The 22,819-nt window shown below is 41.1% G+C and overlaps 1 pseudogene; it reads right to left on the bottom strand.

Moving 5' to 3' along the window:
• LOC117017351 (keratin, type II cytoskeletal 8-like) overlaps positions 1-8,848 on the bottom strand; it is a 48,713-nt pseudogene extending 39,865 nt beyond the window's left edge.
• Between the last annotated feature and the right edge of the window lie 13,971 nt (positions 8,849-22,819).

Genomic DNA, 22,819 nt, shown 5'->3' with positions numbered 1-22,819 from the left:
TGGATGTTTTTTTAAACAGAGGGGTGACATAATCAAACTTAGGCTTTAAAAGGATCATTCTGGCTGCCTTACAGGGAACAGACTAAGGGGAATAAGGATGAAAGCAGGAAGATCACTAAGGAGGCAAGTTCAGTAATCCAGGCTAAAGGTAATGATAACTTGGATTAGGGCATCAGCAATGAAGATGAGGAGGAGTAGGCAGAATCTGGAATCATTCTGAAGGTAGAGCCATCAGGATTTCCTAAGAGATGTAGGAAAAGTCAGGAGAAATAGAGGGGAGAAGGATGGTATCACGGTGTTTCGTTAGAACTGTCAAGGGAATGGAGTTTCATCAGCTGAGATAAAGATGATTATGAGGGGAGCAAGTTTGAGGGGTAAAAAAGATCAAGAGTTCAGCTTTGGGCAAGTTAGGTTTGAAATGCCTATGAGTTATCAAGGTCGAGATGTAGACTAGGCAGTGGATAAGCCAGTCTGGCATTCAGGGGGTGGCCAGATTTGGAGATATGATTTTGGGGTTGTTGGTATATGAATTGTATTTAAAGAGGAAGGACTGGATAAAATCACCTAGAGAACAAAAAAATTCCAAAGACTGAACCTTGGGGGTTTCCAGCATTGAGAGGTCAAAGGATTTAGGAAGATGCAGAGGAGACAAGGATTAGCAAGTGAAGTCTTGAAAGTGATTCTCTGGAAGTCAAGTGAAGAAAGTGTTTCTTAAAGGAGAGAGTGGTTGACTGTCAAGTATAGCTGACAGCTCACAGGACACTGTTGACTGTGTCAAGATCGGTTTCAGAGGCTCAAGAGAGAACTGGGGAAGAGGAAGAAGAAGAGATAGTTCATATAAACAACTCTTGAGGAATTTTGCTGGAAAGGTGATCAGAGCCATGGCTCACTAGATGGAGGAAAATGTGGGTCAAGGAAGTTTTTTAAAAATTGAGTTAACTCATTAATAAGTTAGTTAAGGGACTACAGGAGTTATTGCCACATATTTTGTGAGCTTATCCTAGGGCCAGGAGAGGAGATTGAGAAAAGGTTGTTTTCATCTTCTCCCCATTAGCTCCTATCATCCCGGTTCTGTCTTCTGTGCTTCACCAAATGGTGAGAGATATCTTCATTTTCGTATCAACATTTGCAGATTTCTAGTCTGTCTGGTATTTAGCAGACCAAGGAGACCATCAGCCATTTCATGTTGGATGTCTATCTACCATGCCATGTCACCTCTTTTCTAGAAGACTGACATTTGGCTCTATAAATCATTGGATGCATTGATAGTGCCTGATTCATGTGTTAGAATGTAATCTGGTAATTATATGGTGAAATGACTTATCACTTCCAGGGTAGGCACAATATGGTTCGTAATCTTTTACAATAATCAATCAACAACGATGTTGCATCAAGGAACTATTTAAATAATCTTTAAGTGCCAGATTCCTGGTCTTTCTGTGACGATTTACACAGTGGCTAATGCTCTTCTAAGAATGGTAGAGCATGCATCAGGGGACTTGACTCCTATTCTCAGAGAAGATATCTATGCCTAACATTATATAATATGTAAATTAGTGAGAACCCTTACAAATGTCTGATCATGTATTACAAACTTGACATGAATGCTAGAAAAATATAATAGCAACCCACCACATCAATACCACAAATAACATTGACATGGAAATCGTTGACTCATATTGGAGTTGACTGAGGATATTTTCTTCTCATAACAAGGCACACGGTTTCCCTTTAGAACCTCTTAATAAGAATACACCAATAGACATCATTCTTTTCTTCACACCTTGGTAGTGAAGAAAAAGAAAAAGTAGTGACTTTGGGGTCAGTTAGATCTACATTAAAATCCCTTCTTTGCTGTTTAACTGTGAAAGTGAACAAGTTACTTCTGTGAGCTTTAGTTTCCTTATCTATCGAATGGGAACGATAATACCTACTTCACAGGGTAATTGTGAGGTTCAATTTAAGTATGAATATAAATATAGATTGCCTGGTATGATATCTGGCATAGACGAGACAATCAATAACAGCAACTCGTATAGTTAGCAGTACTAATGGTAGTAGGAGTGTTGCTTGTGCTGATAGTGATGCACAGTAGCCTTCTTAGGAGTGGAAATGAGAAGGGCCGATCTCCAACCTTGTCTCCTCACTGTAAATCCTATCAGCAGGTGGAAACAGGTTTGTCAATCATCCACATCGTTGGTCCATATTGGCTTTCACACATTCATTTAATAATTTTTTATTGAGAGCCTTGTAAGTTCCAAGCAACAATATCCCTGTCCTCATAGGGCCATGTATTAGTGAGTTTGGGGAAAAAGAAAAAAAGAAAGAAAGAAACTCTGTGTCACCAGAGTTTAACATGGCTCTTTTATGTCTTTATTGCTTTAAGTTACTATCCAGCCTCCAGCTCAACCTGCTCCAGGTAACTATACACTGAGGCAACTTAAGACCCTCCGTAGACCCCCACCTGCCACTGGTGATGTTCTCCTATTGTCAGGAACCAGCCAACTTACAAAGTTTGTTTTCTTGTAAGGCTATTTTGTTTTTTCTAGAATGGAAGGAAAGTTTTCCTAATTAAGTGAAGTAGGAATTCAGGTGTCTCTTACCTGTTACCAAGATTTGGGGCAGGCTGAGAATTACTGTGCCACATGGGCTGACGTTGTCACACAACTCAATGCCTTGTTTCCCCATTACAAGGGAGGGAAAAGAATCCTTGGTGCTCAGCAAAGAGGAAAAAGCTAGACACCTCTGAGGTCGATAATGGGAAGGAGGCCAGGGCACAGGGAGAGAAAGGCAGACCCTAAAGCCTGGGCACCATTTGAAGTCCCTGCTCTTCTGGAAATGGGTCATGAAGTTATTCAATAAAAATTTAACTCTGTAGTTTCAGGTAATCACAGCCAGGTGTTTCTTTCTTCAGGTCTCAAGCATGAATGAAAGCTTGTCTCCTGGCTGTCAGTGTGAGTGTGGTGGAATTGGAGTCCTGTCAAATGTGGACAGTGATGAGATGGCGGGAACTCATTTGACACCAGTATGAACCCTTCACCTAAAACTCAACTCAACCCAAGGGATTTCTGAGCTGTCGAAGAAAAGTTTGATGACTTTCTTTGCTTAATCAGGCCCAGTTAAGCTCCCTTGAGGCTAAGTCGGGCAGAAGGTGCCATGAGTTTTGCGTCTTTCTGTGGGAAAGTATAATTTCCAAAAGCAACAACTCTTCCACCAAATAAATGTATAATCAAAGAAAAAAAAACCCAGAAAACAAAAAACAGTGTCCTCTGCTTTGTAAAATTAGTATAAAAATATCCTCCTGAGTATCCTCTTCTAACAACAATGCTGACCCTTTATAGAAATGCTGGAGTTGCCATGGCCTACCAGAGTAACAATGTACACAGTAGTTTAAGTATATGTGGTAAATTAAATTAGGTTTAGCTAGTTCCCCCACCCCATTTCTTTGTTACCTGTCATTTATTTCCAGTATGCAGTGGGAGTTGCTAGACACTCAGAGAAAGTCTGTCTCAATGCCCATAAAATAGCAGCGGCTCCTGTTTCTCTGGCTTGATATCCACAGGAACGTCAGAACAGGAAGGTGCATCCTTAACTGAACACAAGTAATTAAGGACTTAGTGAGCTCTTTATGTTTTTACTAACCCTTAAATCAACAGTCTACTACTCATTCACTGGCACATTTTCTCTTTAGTGGTAATTGCCGCTCTTTCCACAGGTAAGTTTTTCTAGAAAAAAAGGTTTAATATAGATAAGGCAAAGAACACCTCAAGCCCTTAACCATTGGACTTGATTCCAATGGAAACTGCAAATTAGCTTCACCAGGACAAAAAAGTCATTGTATAAAAATGAAGCCAATTATATCCGCCTTCTCCAAAAGATGAATAGCATTTCATCATACATGGGGGCATTATCAGGTCATGAGTTAGACCCTGGACTCCGGAGTCAGACAGACCTGAGTATGGGTCTCTACTTTGAACCAGTAATTACTCACGTGACCTTGATCAAGCAGGCTGGCTTCTCCACGCCTACTTCTTAGGGCTGTTAGACTTGTGTGAAGAAGACAACATATCACAGCATTTTGATGATAGATAGTAGTTAATCATTTAAAAGAAAATTATTTTGATGTTCACGATTACAGCTAGCATTAATATGAGCCAAGCTGCGGATATTTGTAGGCCAATAGGGATACACATAGCTACACTCAAAGAATTTCTTCTTTAGGGAAAGATAAAAATATTAGCTCCCATCACAAAAGACCACATATTATATGACTCCATTTATACAAAATGTCCAGAACAGACAAATCCATAGAGACAGAAAGTAGATAGTCGTTGCGTCAGGCTATGGTATGGGGGGGATGGGATGGGGAGTAGCTGCTAATGGGCATAGGGTTTCTTTTTGGAGTGACGAAAATGTTCTTAATTTTATTGTGCTGACGGTTGCACAACTCGGAATACATTTTAAAAAACCAGTAAATTGTAGACTTTAAATGGGTAAATTATATGGGATGTGAATTATATCTCAATAAAGTTGTTATAAAAATATATTAGTTCCCATTTATTGCTCAGTTAATCTTTATAATAGTTCATGGTTTTTAGTTCCCCAAAGTCAAGAAAACCAAGATTAATATGTTAAGTAACTTAAGTTGGCCCATATAATTAGCGTGTAATAGACTCAGGATTTCCTATTTTTAATTGACTGAGTGGGTCTTAGTTTCACAGAATTGGATTAGTTATAAGCATTGAAGACCGTCTTTTATTTTACTGTATTTTATGTATGTATGCATGCTAAATAATATAATAAACACTTCTGACCCCACTGCCCAAACTAAGGCTAAAATATTACCAATAACCATTGCGTTTTCTTCTTTCCTATCCCTGTCTCCTTCCCAGAGATAAGCACTACCCTGAATATTGTGCTTAACATTTCCTTGCCTTTTTTAAAAAGTTATTTTTCATAGTAATTCGTGTGTCTAAGTGGTATACTATTTAGCTTGGCTTAATTTAGTTTTGATTTTGCAGTTTTCAAACTTTATAAAAAGTCTATCATGTTATATGTGGTCTTCTGGGACACACATTTTTTTCATTCAACATGATGCTATTTAGATTCATCCATGTGGAAGGGTGTCTCTTTCGCTCTTTTGTTTTCATGTTATAGAACTTTCCATTTTATGAATATACTATGATTTATCTGTGCATTCCCCTTTAAATGGACACTTAGATCGTTTTGAGTTTTTCTTTGTTTTGATTAAGTTCAACTGTGATTAGTTTTTATATATGAGTCTCCTGGTATATATGTGCCAGATTTTCTCTTGGCTACATACTTACAGAAATTGGGTATATACCTAATAGATTTGCTGGGTATGCAAGCATTCAACTTACAAGATAATGCTAAATGGTTTTACAATTTCCCACCAGCGACGTGTATGAGACCCTGTTGATACCCAACACTTGGTGTTGTCAGATTTGTCAAGCAAATGAATGTAAATTGACATGTGATCTGCCTCTTCCTGCTTATTGGTGAAGCGAGCATCTCTTTATAGGTTTATTGACCACATGTGTTTCTTTTATAAAAAATAAATATAAAAATCAATTCTTATTTAAAACTTGAAATAAACTCTAAATGTTGCTTCATTTTATTTCATTAACTCCCCATATCCACATGCCGTATTTACTGGTTCCATATGTGTTTTTTGTTCTATGAAATGCTTCTTTATGGTTTTTGCCCATTTTTATTTTGAGTTGAGTTTTTTCTTATTTGGAATGCTTTATATATTATATTTTCAGAACTAATTTTTTGTTGGCTATAAGCATTTCAAATATTTTCTTCAATTTTGTAGCTTCCAGCTTTATTTCTACTAGAGACTCTTTTGACAAACAAAAATTCTTAGTTGTAATACAGTTAAATTTACATATTTTTTTTTTTTATAAGTAGCAATGTTTGTGTCTGGAAGAAATCTATTCCTATCCCACAGTCATAAAGATATTCTCTTATGTATTTCTTCTGTAAGATTTCCAATTTTGTTTTGCCATTGGTATTCTTAATCCATTTGGTATTGATTTTTGAAGGTGTGAGATAAGGTTCCATTTTCAATTATTTCTATATAAAAAGCCACCTTTTTCCAGTGAAGGGAAGATTTAAACCCAGATCTATCCAACTTGAAGGCCTATTCTTTTAATCACTATGCTCTTCCAAGGAAATAATGGCATGGCATTAGACCAGGGGTGTCCAAACTTTTTTCAATGTTTTTCACCAAGGGCCCTATGCGGTAAAATACACAAACAGCCGGGCCACTCACTCGAGGTGAAGTACGTATTGCCTCACCTGGTTTATTTAAGTAAACTAAATATATTTTTGGAATTTGCTGCGGGCCAATTAACAATGGATTGCGGATCTCAGTTGGCCCGCCGGCCGCAGTTTTGACACTCTTGAATTAGACTGTTAGTAAACAAGTGCTAGGCGCTGGGGAGAAAAGAAGAAAGAGGCACAGTTTCTACCCTCATTTTGTTGTCCATTATTAGGAGCTGAGGGCTACATTGGGTCCTTCTTTTCAAATAATTTCTTCCACTTTGAAGTTTCATGATAACACAATCCAAGTCATCTTTTGGCCTTGGTTCTTCCACAGGGGGTTACCGTGGTAAGCTCTAGATTCCACTTCTTTATTCCTTATTTCCTTCATTTCCTGGAGGTTAAAGTGACATTGTGGAAAAGAGCATAGCCTTAGAGCTAGACATACCTGGTTTAAGGCTCAGTTCTATCACACAGCAACCTGGTGGAAATTAAACCCTTTCTGAAACTGTTACTTCCCTCTGTGTCCACACTCAAACACAAACCCTAGGTAGAAAGGGGGCTCATCTCACTCATTTACTCCTCTGCTAGGGGTCGGAGCAGAGGAGATTGTGATGGCCAGCCCCACCAGGACCTCTGCATTGTGAAGGGTGGCTCCTCAAAGAACTGACAAAAATGGCTGCTGTCCACTGCCACTTCCGAGGATATTATCCTTTCTTGCCTTTTTGTCCTACTACTTGGTTTGAGGATCTTGTCACTTCAGCCTCCCATGAGCTCCTGGTGGTCAGCCCTCATACCTCGGCTTCTTCCAGGGATTTCACACAGTGCTGTTCATACAACAAAGCCTTCATCAGTGATCTTTGAGTGAGTAAGGGAAAGTCCCTATTCTCAGGGTCTTGCACTTAAGAGTGAGCCTTTTGGTTTTGTTTGAATTTGGTTTCCCAGTAAAAACAAAAAACAAAAGCCAGCCATCAAAACAGAGAGGAAAAAACGCCTTTCTCTACATGGTTTCCCAGGTGCCTAGAGCTGGCTTTGAGAAGATTGGGTGTGACAGGTGGACTCCGACTCAGTCCCTAATTGATCACCACCACTTCAAACGAATGTTTATGGCTTGTGCCTCTTACCCCTTGGCAGGGAGTGTTCTCTAGTTCAGCACACACAGCATTAGCAAGAGGGAACAACCCCCACAGCACACAGCACCACCTCTAACTCCACAACTGATGCAGCTCTCTATATGACTGCATAATTAATCAGCAAGTGATGTGCTATAGGAACATCACTGGGCCCTGTGGCTGCCCAGGGCACTTTGCATCATTACCGCGTACATTTTTCATCCAAGCCAAATAGAATGCTGGGTGGGGTGTTGCTTCTTGCACTATTAACAGGCCCCTAGGATGTTCCTTATCCCAAAGGACTGTGAAGGGAACAGGCTGACTTCAGCAATTTCTGCAGTGAAGTCATAGGGCTCTAGGAGGGTTACCTGAGTGAGCTTGGGAGATTGAACCCAAGGCCACTGAACTTTAAAGATGGAGATGTGGTTAAAAAGAAAGATAGGAAGGAAAGGGAGATTTGGTTCAACTAAATCTAAAACTCATTTAAAATTTTTTTGGTAAGATTCTAATTATGCTTCTCAACAGAGTGAATTTTTACAATGTTCCAAATGTAAATGTTGGAAAGAAGCTACCAATGAAAATAATTGGGTGACATCTAAAGCCAAAATTAAGCCAAAATTGACCTTGAGTATTGAACTTCTTCAGGCTAAATGGGGTTCAAATGATCTGTATGCTAGAATGCAAATCAACCTTCTTCTCACTCACACAGGAAAATCTAGAACTTGACATTAAATAAAGTGGGCTTATATCTCAGAGCCACCACCTGCTAGTTGTGTGGCCCTGGGTTAGTAGCTTAACCCGTTAGTGCCTACCTACGGTCATCTGTAAAATGGGGGACAATCTGGCCTGGCTCCCTCAAACATTTGTGTACAGATTCAAAACAAACTAATGTAACAAGAGCTCCCTGAGCAGCAAGGGTGTTCGGACTTCACAACGGCATCCATGTGGCTCCAATGCACAGCTTTGTCCAGATCTTTTCTCTTCAAGTCCTTTATTTTTCCTCTTTCCTGAAACGTCCTGCTCTTCACCTCTCACCAGGTACTTCTTTTCTGAGATTCCTTTTCTCCCTTTCTAAACCTTGATTAGGATTTCCCAAAGGTATTTCAAATATCATTGGTCCCCAAATGGCCACAACCAAATGGAGTTCTGAGGAGAAATCAATTTGAGACATAATGAGCACTATAACGCTCTTTCAAAAATTCACAATTCTCATTAGAGCTTTGAGAAATCTTGCAAGAAGGAAGCTTGTCCACTTTTGCCCCTTAATTAGTTAGCACTTCCCTAATTAATCTGACCACAGAACTGTTTTTGAATATTGTCTGTTAACAATAACAATGTCGCTGGCCCCAGATATAGCTTGGGAAGTTTCCCAAAATACTGATGACGTTGATGACGACGATGACGATGATGTAATGATAATGCCCGTTGACTGAATGCTTACTACGCATCAGGCACTATGCTAGTTTTTTATAAACATTTAACTCCCAAACCACCCAATGAGGGGAGTGCATTACATACAGCTAGAAAGTGAGATTGTAATTAAAACTCAGGTCTGGCTACTTTTGTTTAAAAATAAGGAAAATGAGACTCAAGGAAGGTAAGTATTGCACCCAAAGTCACAGAGCAAGTAAGTGGTGGAATTGGGCTATGACCCAGGCCTTACTTCCGGGTCTGACTAACTTCGAAAGCTCCGCTCCCAATCACTGCACATGTGGGCCTGACTTTCCGTAGGGCCTTTGGACTGGAGATGTTGCTGAGGCCTTGCTGCCACTCTAGAGTCTATGTGATGGAAGATAGAATTGGATTAGTAGGCAGCCGACATAGTCTATGGCCATAGCCATCCTGAGATCCATGAAATGGGACAGCCACACCTTCTTACTGGACAGATAGGAAACCTAGACTATCTAGGAGGGAGTGGTTTTAACCAGTATGGTTTGACCAGCAACAGCCATGTTGAAGCCTGGAACGCTCCAGAATCGGTCTTTTTGACAGATCTCACCCCACCCTCTCACTTTAGAGCTGTCCTCCTGTAATTACAGCACTCAAAGCTGCTTAGGGTGCCGGGCTGCTTTTCACTAATTGAAATCGCAGCGTGCTGTTGTGGTGCCTGTTGCTATAAACACTTTGCCAATTTGCATAAGTATGTGACATTATAAAAGTTCCTTAAAGATCTTATCTACATTGCTGGCACAAGGACAGAATGAAAAGTCAAGTAGAAAGACAATGTGTGTGTTATTTAAAAAGGGGGAAGAAAAGTTTCTTGTTTGTGTTTCCTGTGCAGGTGACCAGGGTAAGAAATATAAAACGCATCCAATCCAGAGGCAGTACTCGTAGCTTGCTTTGTTTTGTTTTCAAATTATTTAAGAGGTATTTTTCTTGTACCTCCTAAGCTTCCTGTCACATTTGAAGAGCTGGAATGGGACTGTTGCGATTATATAAATGAATTTATGTTTTAGAACACCAGGTTCTTTGCAGGATGGGAAGGAACTTGAAAGATCACCGAGTCCAGCTGACATTTCATACATGTGGAAACTGAGGTCCCATGACCTGAATAAGATAGCTATGGGCCAGCTGACTTCCACCCCAGGGCTATCCCACATTTTCCAAAACACTCAGAGTTTACCAAAACATTCACCCTGGTTTTCAACAGAATGAAACTTGCTTAGATGCAAAAAACCAAATTCTTCCCAAGCTTAAGACCCAAGCACTCCACCCCCACTCCCACCCACAGTACTAGACAATCCCGAGCCCCCAGCCCTGAGCCAGGAGGGAGCAGTATTCTTGACCATCTTTTAACCTCCAGAACTCCTTTATGAGATAGGTGCTATTATCCCCATTTTTCAATGTGGAAATTAAAACTGAGAGAAGTTAATGTGCTTCAGTTATAAAGCTAGAATGTGTAGACTGTGATTAAAACCCCGGACTGCCTGACTGGGCTCCTCGGTTTCATCAGCTTCATGGGGTTGTTGGAAAGATTGAGCAAGACAACACGCACACAGCACTCACACAGTGCTGTGCACACATCGGGTGCTTTCAAAATATTAGGTCTCATCCCCTGATGTCTTCCCTGAGCCCTCCTTCCCCTTCATTTAAATGCAATAGAAAGAGCGTCTACAGTGCGTAGGTTCATTAACTCCTTGTTCACTTAACGTGACCTTTCCTTCAGAGGGACTTGATAACCCCAGTTCATTCACTTCAATAGCCCCAACACCAGTTTCCACGTGTGCTCAAACTTGCTGACACTCAAGAGGGTAGAAAAAAGGAGTTTGAAACCAAGAGGCCAAAAAGCGGTTAAATTATCTAAACACTTACATTTTACAAGGAGAAATGAATGTTCATCCTATTCCATTTCTTCGCCACAAATGAAAATGTGCGTCTTTGTGGGGACAGAGCCCCAGAGAGCAGTTTCCAGGCTCTCGGCCTCACATGGAAAGGTGCTGGCTCGGGTAGGATGTGGTCCTCAGCTGTAACTAGTTGGCCATCAGCCATAACCAGTTAGCCATTGGCCACTAATATAACTGCCGTGACTGAGCTAGCAAGCGCAGATTGCAGTTAGCAATGGGTGGGTTGGTTGGCAGAGAATCTGACGGCAGATTGCGGCTAACAGGTGGGGTTAAAAATTGTGGATGGTAGATTGGGGATCATATGGATCTTACTTCCTGTGTCTCGCTCTGTGAGACTGGGGTGCAGGAAGACCCCCTGGTGGGTACTGGCAGATGTTTGCTTTTGTGTCTCAACCAGCCACCAGTGAGAATACAGTGGTATGACTCTCCTATCTATGGTTCTGTTGTTGTTCCTTTTTGGCCTCACCATATCCTGCGTTCTTGTGCAAGGAGCGGGAGCTACATGACATCTTATCTCTCCATCTCAGGCAACCTGGTTTGAGCAAAGTTCTTGTTACAAATGCTTGTCCCCTACCAACTAGTGTATCTCTACATGTTTTTGGAGGCCTCCTATTGAACAGTTAAGCAGCGCAACTCAGCATGCGAGATAGTTTAAATAAAGAAGGTGGAGAGGGAATAAGGAACTCAAGAAACCCAGGAAGAGGTCATTCCCTGAAAGGCTTGGGCCAGGGAGAGGTCATTCCATGAAAGGGTTGGGGAAGTTTAGCTTGTGTCTTTCCCTAGGTTCATTACGAGGCTTCCTACACCTCACCCCAAGCAGGGGAGCAGATTTGTTCTGACACCCATGCTGCTAACATCACCAAAGGCAAATGAGAATGGTGCCAATCTATCAGGAAAGCCAGATTCCTCCTCTCCCAACCCCCATACCCACCCCACCATTACCTCCAGGGCAGAATACACGCAACCTGGAAGACCAGTGTCCAGAGGTGGAGTGGGGACAGAGGGGGGTGTGGGGAGGAGTTGCAGCCACAGGACCATAGAGGTGGTGTCAAGCCTCCCGGAAGGAGGAGATGGGGAGGTGAGGAAACCAATGTTTACTGAGCACATACTATGTGCCAAGAATTTGACACATATAATCTTATTTAATCCCCATAAAAATCCTGTGAGGTAGGACTTATATCCCCTTTGTACCAATGAGGAAACAGAGGATCAGCAAGGTTAGGTAACTTGCCTGAGGTCACATGACTACTGGGGTGGAGCTAGAATTTGAATACATGTCCTTTGATTCCAAATCCTGTTCTTTCTTCTAGCACTAGCACCCTATGAGATCAATTCCAGAGTGCTGACTCTGTCACTTGTCCATGTTACCTTATGAAATTCAGCAAGCTACTTAACTTCTCAGCTTCCTGATCTGCATAATGGAGATAGAGTACCTACCTCATGTGATTGTTGTACGGATTAAATGAGATATGCATAAAAAGTGATCAGAGCAATGCTCAACACATTATAAGTGTTCTATAAAAATCAGCCATTGTATTTACTTTTACTGCTGATACTGTTGTTCCTACTACCTTGGGAAAGGCAGGCTTCCTCCCTCTCTGTGTCTCTGTTTTCTCATCTGTAAAATGGAGTGGGTTGGACTAGATGACGTCCAGTCTTTCCAATAAATATTTATTTCCAGCAATAAAAGTCTATTACTCTGCTTGGCATTTAAGTCTCCGTATTGGCTAGTCCAAGTTTTCCCACCCACCCTACCTCCCTCTCAGAACTCCCATGTTGGATTCCTTAGTTCTTACCATCGTGCACTAACCCCAGTGCTCAGCTTGTTTTTGCCACTGCATAATTCCTTCAGGCCTTCCCTCCTACTCGTTACCCTTCCTTGATTATCCTTGCTTTCCTCTGCCAATTTGAATTCTATACTTCTTTCAAGGCCCAGATTAAAACTCAACTCTTCCATGAAACCATCTCTGGCAAACCCCACCCTGTGATGACTTCCCCTTCATTTAAAATTCCCTCAGCTATTATGCCCACAGTCTGAGTCACACTGATTCCAAATGGTTTATATTGTCTCATTTAAGTCTGTTTGATTTACCCAGTTCCCTAAAAGCTAACTCTCCGAGGGCAAAGACCTTGTTTTCTATTTCAGTGTAGCCTTCATAATGCCATATAGTCCTGAGTACATGGTCTGTGGATTAAGGGGCCTGTGTGTCAGTCATTCCCTCCTCCACCAGTGGCTGAGTACCCCTGCTGGGGAGGGGACTTTCTGTATGACGTTTGGGACCATGAGGTTTGGTGAGCAATCACCTCTGCCCTCAAGAAGTTTACAGAAGGGGAAAGGCAGATGTGTAAATGTAACCAATTACAACACAATAAGATTATTGTAATCCCCCTTTATCCCCAAGGGATACCTTCCAAGACCCCAGAGGATGTCTGAATCCATATAAGGTACTGAAGAACCAGATATGTACTATGTTTTTTCCTACGTATACATACGTATGATAAAGTTTAATTTATAAACTCGGCACAGTAGGAGATCAACAATAACTAAAAATAAAATGGACCAATTATAATAATACACTGAAATAAAAGTTATGTGGAGAGGTTCTGTCTCTCTCAAAATGTCTTCCTGTACTGTATTCACCTTTCTTCTTGTGATGACGTGAGATGATACAATACCAACATGACGAGATGAAGTGAGGTGAGTGACATAGGCATTGTGGCGCAGCATTAGGTTACTATTGAGCTGCTGACAATACCGACTTCTAAGTGTGGGGAGCATCTACAGCGAGGAGATGCTGCCGGACAAAGGGATGATTCACATTCCAGGTGGGACAGAGCAGGACGGCACAAGATTTCATCACGCTACTCAGAATGACGTGCAATTTAAAACATATAGATTGTTTATTTCTGGGATTTTCCATTTAATGTTTTTGGACCACAGTTGACTGCGAGTAACAAACAGAGGAAAGCAAAACCATGCATGGGGCTTTTTAAAGGTTTTTAATTGTATTTAAAAGGCACAGAGGAGGGGTGGCCCTCTGCCTGCAGAGAAAGGGGAGGATTCTGAAAATGAGCTCAAGGATGAGCAAGAGATACCAGAGAGAGGAAGGAGTTACTGAGGGTGTAGAGAGTCAGGTGTAGAATATTCTGGTTTGTTGAGAGGGATGAAAGGGAGTATTTTATTTTAGGGAAGGGAAGCAGATCAGGGATAGTGGTAGGCACTGAAGTGGAAACAAAGTTTTCAGTTATCCAAACAGGTTAGGCCTTTATTTCCTGGGCCCAAATGTGAAGGACCATGTCAAAAATGAGAAAATTAAGAGCTATGTAAAGACCTTTATTTATTTATTAAAAATATCTTTTTTTAAGAAAAAGAAAGTATGGTGATGATAGTTGCTCATTTTTCACATCATTTTGTTTTGTTTGAGCATCATTACTTGACAAAAGAAAGATTTGCCAATTTTCTGTCAGAAGGGAAGTTCCCAGGTCCAAATTCTTGGAGTTCTTGCTGGAGAGTCATTGAGATAATATGGAAATAATGAGTAAGTACAATGTTGGTTTAACACTTAGGAGGATAGGCAAAGATTTAGAACTTCTGAGTAATTTCTCCCGAGGATAGCAGATGTGGCCAATGCTTACAATGGAGGCTTTAGGGAAGTTGAAGGGGAGGGGGAAAGTTGATTTGTTTTGATGGCTTTAATCCAGGCTCTCTTGTGAGAGGTGTGAACTGTTTGAGATGCCTACTCTGTCTCTCCTTTTTCTTGTGCTTCTTTTTTGTCCTAGCTGTTTCCATCCGCTGTTCCTTCCTCCCTGGGAGGGAATGGAATGTGTCCTTTCTCTGCATGCAACTCTGACTTTATCACCAATCTTCCTGTCTTTCAAAGCAAGAGCTGACAACTGTGATTTCTCATCTCCAGGTGCGAAGGAAATTGCCCCTTGTAAGTGTCTGCATATCCAGGCCCGCACCCCCCAGGGTTGCTTCAGTGCCTGTCAGTTGAATGTGCTCTAATGAGATTAAAGTAGGTGGGTTGGAACTTTCAAAAATTTTTGCCCAGATCAGTCCAAAATTCCTAAGGTAAGAACTTGCCTGAATCAATGTAGTAGTAATTACAAATCTTGAGCTGTCCCTTTTAGGGCATTTCAGTTGTTTCATGGAAACAAGAGAGCAGTTGAGGGGGCCCTAGAAACAAAGGTGTAAAGAGGGGTTTGGGTGGGGGCTGCGGCTAGCAAATACAAAAGGTGTTTCAAGTCCTATATGTCAACATTCAATTTGCTCATTAATTTCTTATTCTAGTTGGGATTTTACTATGCAGATGGTTTGCTCAAGGCCTCACAGCAGTTTGGATTGAAAAAGTAAGCAATCATAACAAAAGGAAGAGGGTTCCCAGAGGGTAAGGGAGAAGGCACAACCTGGAGAGAGTGGGACTGATAGGAGATAAAGGGGATGGGGGGGCCGCGGGGGGTGGAGGGAGGACGGACATCAAGGGCTGCCTCTGAGGTGGGTTTTCCGATCTTCAATCCCTGGAGGTGTGGGCAGAGGTATTCAGTTAATTGGAGGGCCAGGAGGCTGGCAAGGATGGGAGAAGGAGAATTCATTGTTGCTGAAGCCATCAGAACTTAGAAGAAACTCAGGTTTGAAAAAACAGCAGAGACCTGAACTCTTGTCTTTGCTCTACTGAATGACTGGGCAAGTTACTCCACCCTCCCTGGTTCTCAGTTTCCTCAGAATAAAATGAGGGCATGGCACCTCTGACGTTCCTTCCAACTCTGACCTCTGATGCTGAGACTCTAAGCAAGAGACACACTTCCTACTTTTGCTCCCTCCTGAAATGTGAGCTTCCTGAAGTCTGGAGCTGTAATTATGTTCTAGGCTGAGTTTTGGATTACCCAGTGAGCATGGACCTGGGGGTAGAGAAGGGAGTGTGGAGGGCCTGAGCCAGCTGGAGTCAGCAACGGACTCAGCTGCAAACACATTGAGGACAGTCCAAGAGAAAACTAAGAATAACCCAAGGTGATGGATGACATTCTGCAAACCAGTGCTCTAGAACAAATGGTGCTACCCAGAGGAAGCCCTACACACTTGACATAGGAGCAGGTGAAATTTAGGAAGCTGAGCTAGCTCAGGAAGAATTTTTCCTATCACACACATACTGTCATGCAAGGACTCAGCTCCCGCTCCCCACACAAGAATGCAGGATATGGTGAGGCTGAAAAGGAACACCAATGGAGCCATGGACAGGGGGTTCATACCACTTTATTCTTGATGCCGGCTGGTCGAGACACAAAAGCAAACATCTGCCAGTACCCCAACGGGGGTCTTTTTGCACCCCAGTCTCGTTGGCGGCCTGGCAAGACACAGCAAGTAGGGTCAACACAATCCGCAATCCACAATCCGCTTGTTAACTGCACTTGCTGGCTGCAATCCGCACTTGCTAGCTTAGCCACAACAGTTATATTAGTGGCTAATGGCTAACCAGTAACAGCTGATGGCCATCCAATCACACTTGACGGCCGTCTACTAACTGAGCCAACACCTTTCCATGTGAGGCCGAGAGACTGGAAACTGCTCTCTGGGACTCCGTCCCCACACGTACATACCACCAGCTTCATGCCCAACTCTGTTTGGTCCTGTCCTCCTATCTGTCGTGTCCTCTCATTTTGCCCTCATCCATTTCCAATTACATTGATAGATGAAGGCTCTAATCCCTCGCCCAGTCTCCCTTTATTTGTGTCAATTGCCTTTGTTGATGAAGCAGAGACTAATTGTATACCTCCCTATGTCCTCTCCTGCAATGCAGAATGACCTTGTCTAGATACACAATTATTCATTGTCTCACAGAGTGGCAAGATGTTGGATAAAAATCAGAGGGAAATTCTGATACATGCTACAGTATGGATGAACCCTGAAGACAACATGCTAAGTGAAATAAGCCAATCACAAAAGGACAAATATAGTATGATTCCACTTTTGAGGTCCCTAGAGCAGTCAAATTCATAGAGACAGAAAGTAGAGTAGAGGTTTCCAGGGCCTGGGGAAGTTTGTGTTTAATGGGTACAGAGTTTCAGTTTCAGAAGATGAAAATTTTCTGGAGATAGATGGTGGTGATGGTTGCACAATAGGAATGTATTTAATGCCACAGAACTATACTGTTTAAAATGGTAAAAATTTTTATGTGTATTTCATCACAATTAAAAAAAAAAAAGTGGAGCACTAAATCCCTGCACAAAGGAACTTGGTTTTGTTCTCCACTGTGCTCCTTCAGACAGGTTGCCCCATTCTGGAAGCCTAACTAATCTTTTGTTTATTGTACTTTTCATCAGGTCTGGTGAGTTTCCACTTGCATAGCTAATAGGATTGACACTTGACTTAGTTTTGAAGTTTTGATGCTTTTTGGTATGGTGGCTGTCATGCAAAGTGTCATGCAGGGTCTCTGGTCCCGCTCCCCACATAAGAACGCAGGATATGGTGAAGCCAAAAAGGAACATCCATGGAGCCATAGATAGGGGAGTTATACCACTATTGTCTCACTGGCGGCTGGATTGGAGACATAGGAAGCAGGAGCCACACTATCCGCAACCTGCCGTCCACTTCTCTCTGCCAACCGACCTCACTTGCTAACTGCAGTCCGCTGTGCTAGCTGTAATCCGCTCTTGCTAGCTCAGCCACCGTCTGCTTGGTAGGCCCCATTCTGCTGCTAGCGTAGCCACCACAGTTGTATTAGTGGCCAATGGCTCACTGGTTATAGCTGACGGCTAACTAGCCACAGCTGATGGCCATCCGATCACAGTTGATAGCCATTTACTACCTGAGCCAGCACCTTTCCACGTGAGGGGGAGAGCCTGGAAACTGCACTCCTGGCTCTGTCCCCACAGTGGCCATCCCTGGATTCTTGATGTCTCTTATCACACAGAACAGCGCCTCGCTTGCCAGCATGTGACAGAGATAGTGACACAGTGCTTAGGAAACACAGTGCTTAGGTTGAAATAATGAGGGTTGATAGGAGTGCAAAGCTGTGCTCAAAATGGCTACGAAAGAGAAAGAGAACGTAGGGGGGAAAGAAACAGTAAATGGGAGCTTGGGTTCCTATGTGAGTGGTGACCACACCTCACTGGAGGCTGCCAGGTCTAAGTGTGAATAACTCACCTGAGCACTCCACAGCACCAAACTGTCTAAACCAAAATTCATTGAGAGCTCGGGAAAATAATCTTTTTTTACTTTCTGTCTCTGGTTCCTATCAATCTATGTCATTCCCATCATCCGTTTCTATTGGTACCAGAAGCTTCAGTGCCAGGTAACCCTGCTAATTAATTACCCTTGGCCTGTGAGCGCAGGTGTGCTTGTGTCAAGATTTCCATGCCTGGGGAAATATCACTTTTTGGCTCTGATGGCATCTCTGCTGTTCTAGGTTCCAAAAGCCTTTCAGCCTAGGACTTTCCTGAAAGGGACATCAGATAACTATGCCATTATATCATTTAGCATTTATTGGACACCGACTTCAGAGCAAGAAGTGAAACTTGGAAGTCATCTACTGCAGTGCTCCTCGAATGTCAATGTACATGTGAACCACCAGGGGATCACAGCTTCTGATTCATAGGTCCTGGGCTAGGTGGGACCTGAGATTCTGCATCTCTAACACTCCCAGGTGACGTCAGTGCTGCTGAGCCCTGAACCATACTTCAAGTAGCAAGAATCTAGCCCAGCGAGTTGCTGCCTTGACTACACATTAGAATCACCTGGGGATCTTTTGAAAAACATGGTGACATGGGCTTCACGCCCAGGTATTACTATTTAATTGGCCTGGGTACAGCCAGTCTTTGTCTAAAAATCTCTCCAGTTGATTCTAGTTAGTAGCAAGTGCTGAAAACGACAACTCTGATCAAGAACCTTGATGCTACATTTTCTCATTGGAGCTATCAGAAAAAAAATCCACCTTCACTATCCACCTGTCCCTCCAGGGTACCTAGGATTTGATTTGCGAGAAAATTAGCTGTTATAATATCATATAATAAGAAGAAATTGAATATTTCATTTAATTACTCATTTATCAGTACTTATTTAATTATCAAATATCAGTACTCATTTAACTATAAACTGAGTACTGATATTTACTACATGGTTGGCATCATTCTAAGTAGTTTACATTTGAATCTCACAATATTCCCTGAGGCACATACTATTATTATCATCCTCTTCTTTATTATAGAAGTGAAAACTGAGGCACAGAGAGGTAAAGTAATTTGCCATTGGTCACACAGCCAGTAAATGATAGAACCAGGATTGGAACTCAGGAAGTCTGATCGCAGAGCCAACTCTCTTAACTATTACATCAGTTAGCCTCCTTATATAGTGCCAAACATAGCAGCAATGCTGGACAAGGATGAAGGAAATGTGTTCTTTTCATTTAAAACCTTTTTTTTTATAATGTTGATATGCTGTTTTTTCAGTTTGAGTTTCTGTTGTTTTTACGGATCAAGTTCATTTCAGTTTAAAAAAATCAACAGTGATACAAAGCTGTGTGTGTGCACGTACACGTGTGTGTACCTTGCTTTTCTATTTTCTATTCTGTCTATTCATTTAGTGGACCTTTGTACTGGAAGGGTATATAGGAGGAATACTTGCTATTCATGATTGGAGGCTGACCCAGGTTCAGGACAACATTCTGAGAAGGATTTCAAGCTGCATCTCCCCACAACACACACACGCGCGCACACACACACACACACACAGGTTTGAAGAATCCCACAGATTGCAACTGGCATGACTCCTAGGGCAGCCTCCAACATAATCCAGCTCATCCTTCCCAATGGTCCTTTAGCATAGGCCTCTCCAAACTAGTGACATTCCCCTTAGCTCATATTTCAGCCGCACACAGATCCATCTCAGATACTGAGCTAGATGGGGTAGTTGCCAGAAATGTCAGAAGGTCTTGCTATTAATGGGTATTCTTTCTCTTGTAACTTCAGTACACGGTGTGGGATCCAATGGGGTAAGAAAAGTCTCCAAACTATTAGTCTAAATAAAATATAACGAGATGCCTTCTCCCCCCCAACCAAATCTACTACACGATCAAATCCAATTGGTCTGACAAATTGTTAGTTTGGTTGTTATGTATTATTATGGTTCTCCTTTGATGCAGATGACCAAGAATTGACTGGAGTGTCCTCATGTTAAAGAGCTGTAAGTGGCCAGAGAGAGAAATAGTGGCACTTTCATATGGTTCAACCTAAATAGATTCAGAAATATTCAGTCAGAAGTTTTTGAGACTCCATCAGGACCTCTTTCAAATGTCTGAATGCCCTTTATGTCATCCCCTATTAGCAAATGCCCACCTCTGCTTGAGCACCTCTACTGTCAGAGAGCTCATTACCTTACAAGGCACTAAGTTTCGTTTTCAGATTACTTATATTGTTGAAGTTCTTACTTAGAAAGTGTTCAAACCATGTCAGTGTAACTCCTACCAATGGGTCTTAATTCTGTTCCTTAGAGTCACACACACAAACACACATTGGTTCCTTTTCCATTTAACTGCTTTGCTTTAAACAATTTCAAACAGTTATTACATCTTCCTATGTTTTCTTTCTCTCCAAATGAAGTATCATTTTTAAGATCTCCATGACACAACAAGCCTTTCACCCCTGTTCTCTCTTTTCTGAGTGCCCACCGTGTTCCTGAGGTCATTAAAAGTCCAGTTCCCTGCAGGGTGGAGTTTGGTGGGCCGCTACCTCTCTTTCCATGGACACCCACTTTCTATTTATGATACATATCCAAGAGCATGAAAACGAAGAACTGAGCTTGTGGGCAACCCTAGCAACCCAAGCCCATAGCTTCCCTCTCGGCCTCACCACATTGCTTAAAGCCCTTGAAGTAAGTGAAGGGGATAGCCAATAAATTCATGAAAGATGTTCAATATAATTAGCCATTAGAGAAAGGCAAATCAAAACCACAATGAGATACTACTTCACACCCACTAGAATGACTAAAATAGATGAGAACAAATGTTAGTTAGGATGTGGAGATATGGGGACTTTTATACATTGCTGAAAATGCAAGTGGTGAATGTACAATAGTACAGCCACTTTGGAAGACAGGCTGGCAGCTCTTCAAAATGTGAAACATGGAGTTACCATATGACACAGCAATTCCATCCTACATATATACCCAAGAGAAATGAAAACATACACCCACATAAAAACATGTACATGAGCATTGATAGCAATGTTATTCATAATGGCTGAAAAGTGAAAACAACCCAAATGTCCAAGTGAATAAATACAATGGAATATTATTTGGCAATGAAAAGGAAGGACGTATGGAAACACATCCCATCTTCATAGACTGGAAGACTTAATATTATTAAGATAGCAATAATCCCCTAAGTGATCTATAAATTCAACACAAACCCTTTCAAAATCCCAGCTGGAGTTTACAGGAATTGACAATCTGATTCTCAAATTTATATAGAAATATAAATGACCCAGAATGGCCAAAACAATTTTAAATAAAACCAAAATTGGAGGACTCACACTTCCTGATTTCAAACTTGCTACAAAACTATAGTAATCAAAACAGTGTGGTTCAGGCATATGTCTAGACTTAAATAGATTGATGGACTAGAATTGAGAGTCCAGAAATAAACCTTTACATTTATGGTCAATTGATTTTCAACCAAGGTGTCAAGAAAATTTAACGGGAAAGATAGTTTTTTCAACAAATGATGCTGGATATTCATATGTAAAAGGATGAAGTTGGACTTGTATCTCTTTTTGACCTTGGATTAGTCAATGGTTTCTTAGATATGACACAAAAAACAAAAGCAACAAAAACCAAAATAAATACATTGGACTTCACCAAAATTAAAAACTTTTGTACTTCAAAGATCACCATTAAGAAAGTGAAAAGACAACGCATAGAATAGGAGGAAATATTTATAAATCATATATCTAAAGTATTTATATATAAAACATACAAAGAATTCATACAAATCAATAATAAAAAATAAATTAAAAATGGGCAAAGAATCTTTATAGACATTTCTCCAAGACAAATATACAAATAAGCACATGAAAAGATGTTCAACATCATTTGTCATTAAGAAAATGCAAATCAAAACCACAGTGAGGTGCCATTTCTCACTCACTATGGTGACTAAAATAAAAAAGACAAACAATGGCAAGTGTTGGAGAGGATATGGAGGAATCGAACCCTTATGTAAAGAGGTAGAGCCACTTTGGAAAAAATCTGGCAGTTCCTCCAAATGTTAAGCAGTTACTATATGACCCAGCAATTCCACTCCTAGGTGTATACCCAAGGACATGAAAACATCTTTTCACACAAAAATGTATACATGAATACTTATAGCAGCATTATTCATAATAGCCAAAAGGTAAAAACAAGCCACACGTCCATCAACCGATGAATAGACAAAGAAAATGTAGTATAACTATGCAGTGGAATACTATTTGGGCATAAAAGGGAATGAAGTACTGACTCATGCCTAAACATGGATTTACTTGAAAATATGCTAAGTGAAAGAATCCAATCACAAAAGACAATAGATTATATGATTGCATTAATATGAAATGTCCAGAATAGGGAAATCTACCATGTTTCCCTGAAAATAAGACCTAGCCGGACCATCAGCTCTCATAATGAGTCATTTGGAGCAAAAATTAATATAAGACCCAGTCTTATATAAGACCCGGTATTATTATATTATATTATATTATACCTGGTCTTACAGTATATTAAAATAAGACTGGGACTTATGTTAATTTTTGCTCCAAAAGACGCATTAGAGCTGATGGTCCAGCTAGGTCTTATTTTTGGGGAAACATGTTATAGGGACAGAAAGTAAATTTGTGGTTGCGTAGGTCTGGAGAGTATGGGGAGATAGGGAAACAACAGCTAAAAGGTACAGGGTTTCTTTTTGAGATGATTGATGCACATATCTGTGAATATACTAAAAGCCATTGATTGTACCCTTTAAATGGGTTAATTGTATATGTGACTTATGTATCACACATGTATCAATAAATCTGTTAAAAACAAAAATGTAGTAAATTATTAAGACTTAAAAT

The sequence above is a fragment of the Rhinolophus ferrumequinum genome, chromosome 25 (assembly GCF_004115265.2).
Source record: "Rhinolophus ferrumequinum isolate MPI-CBG mRhiFer1 chromosome 25, mRhiFer1_v1.p, whole genome shotgun sequence".
In the NCBI taxonomy this organism is placed as follows: Eukaryota; Metazoa; Chordata; class Mammalia; order Chiroptera; family Rhinolophidae; genus Rhinolophus; species Rhinolophus ferrumequinum.
The sequence above is the reverse complement of the archived record's forward strand: the minus strand, read 5'-3'. Positions and strand labels throughout refer to the sequence as shown.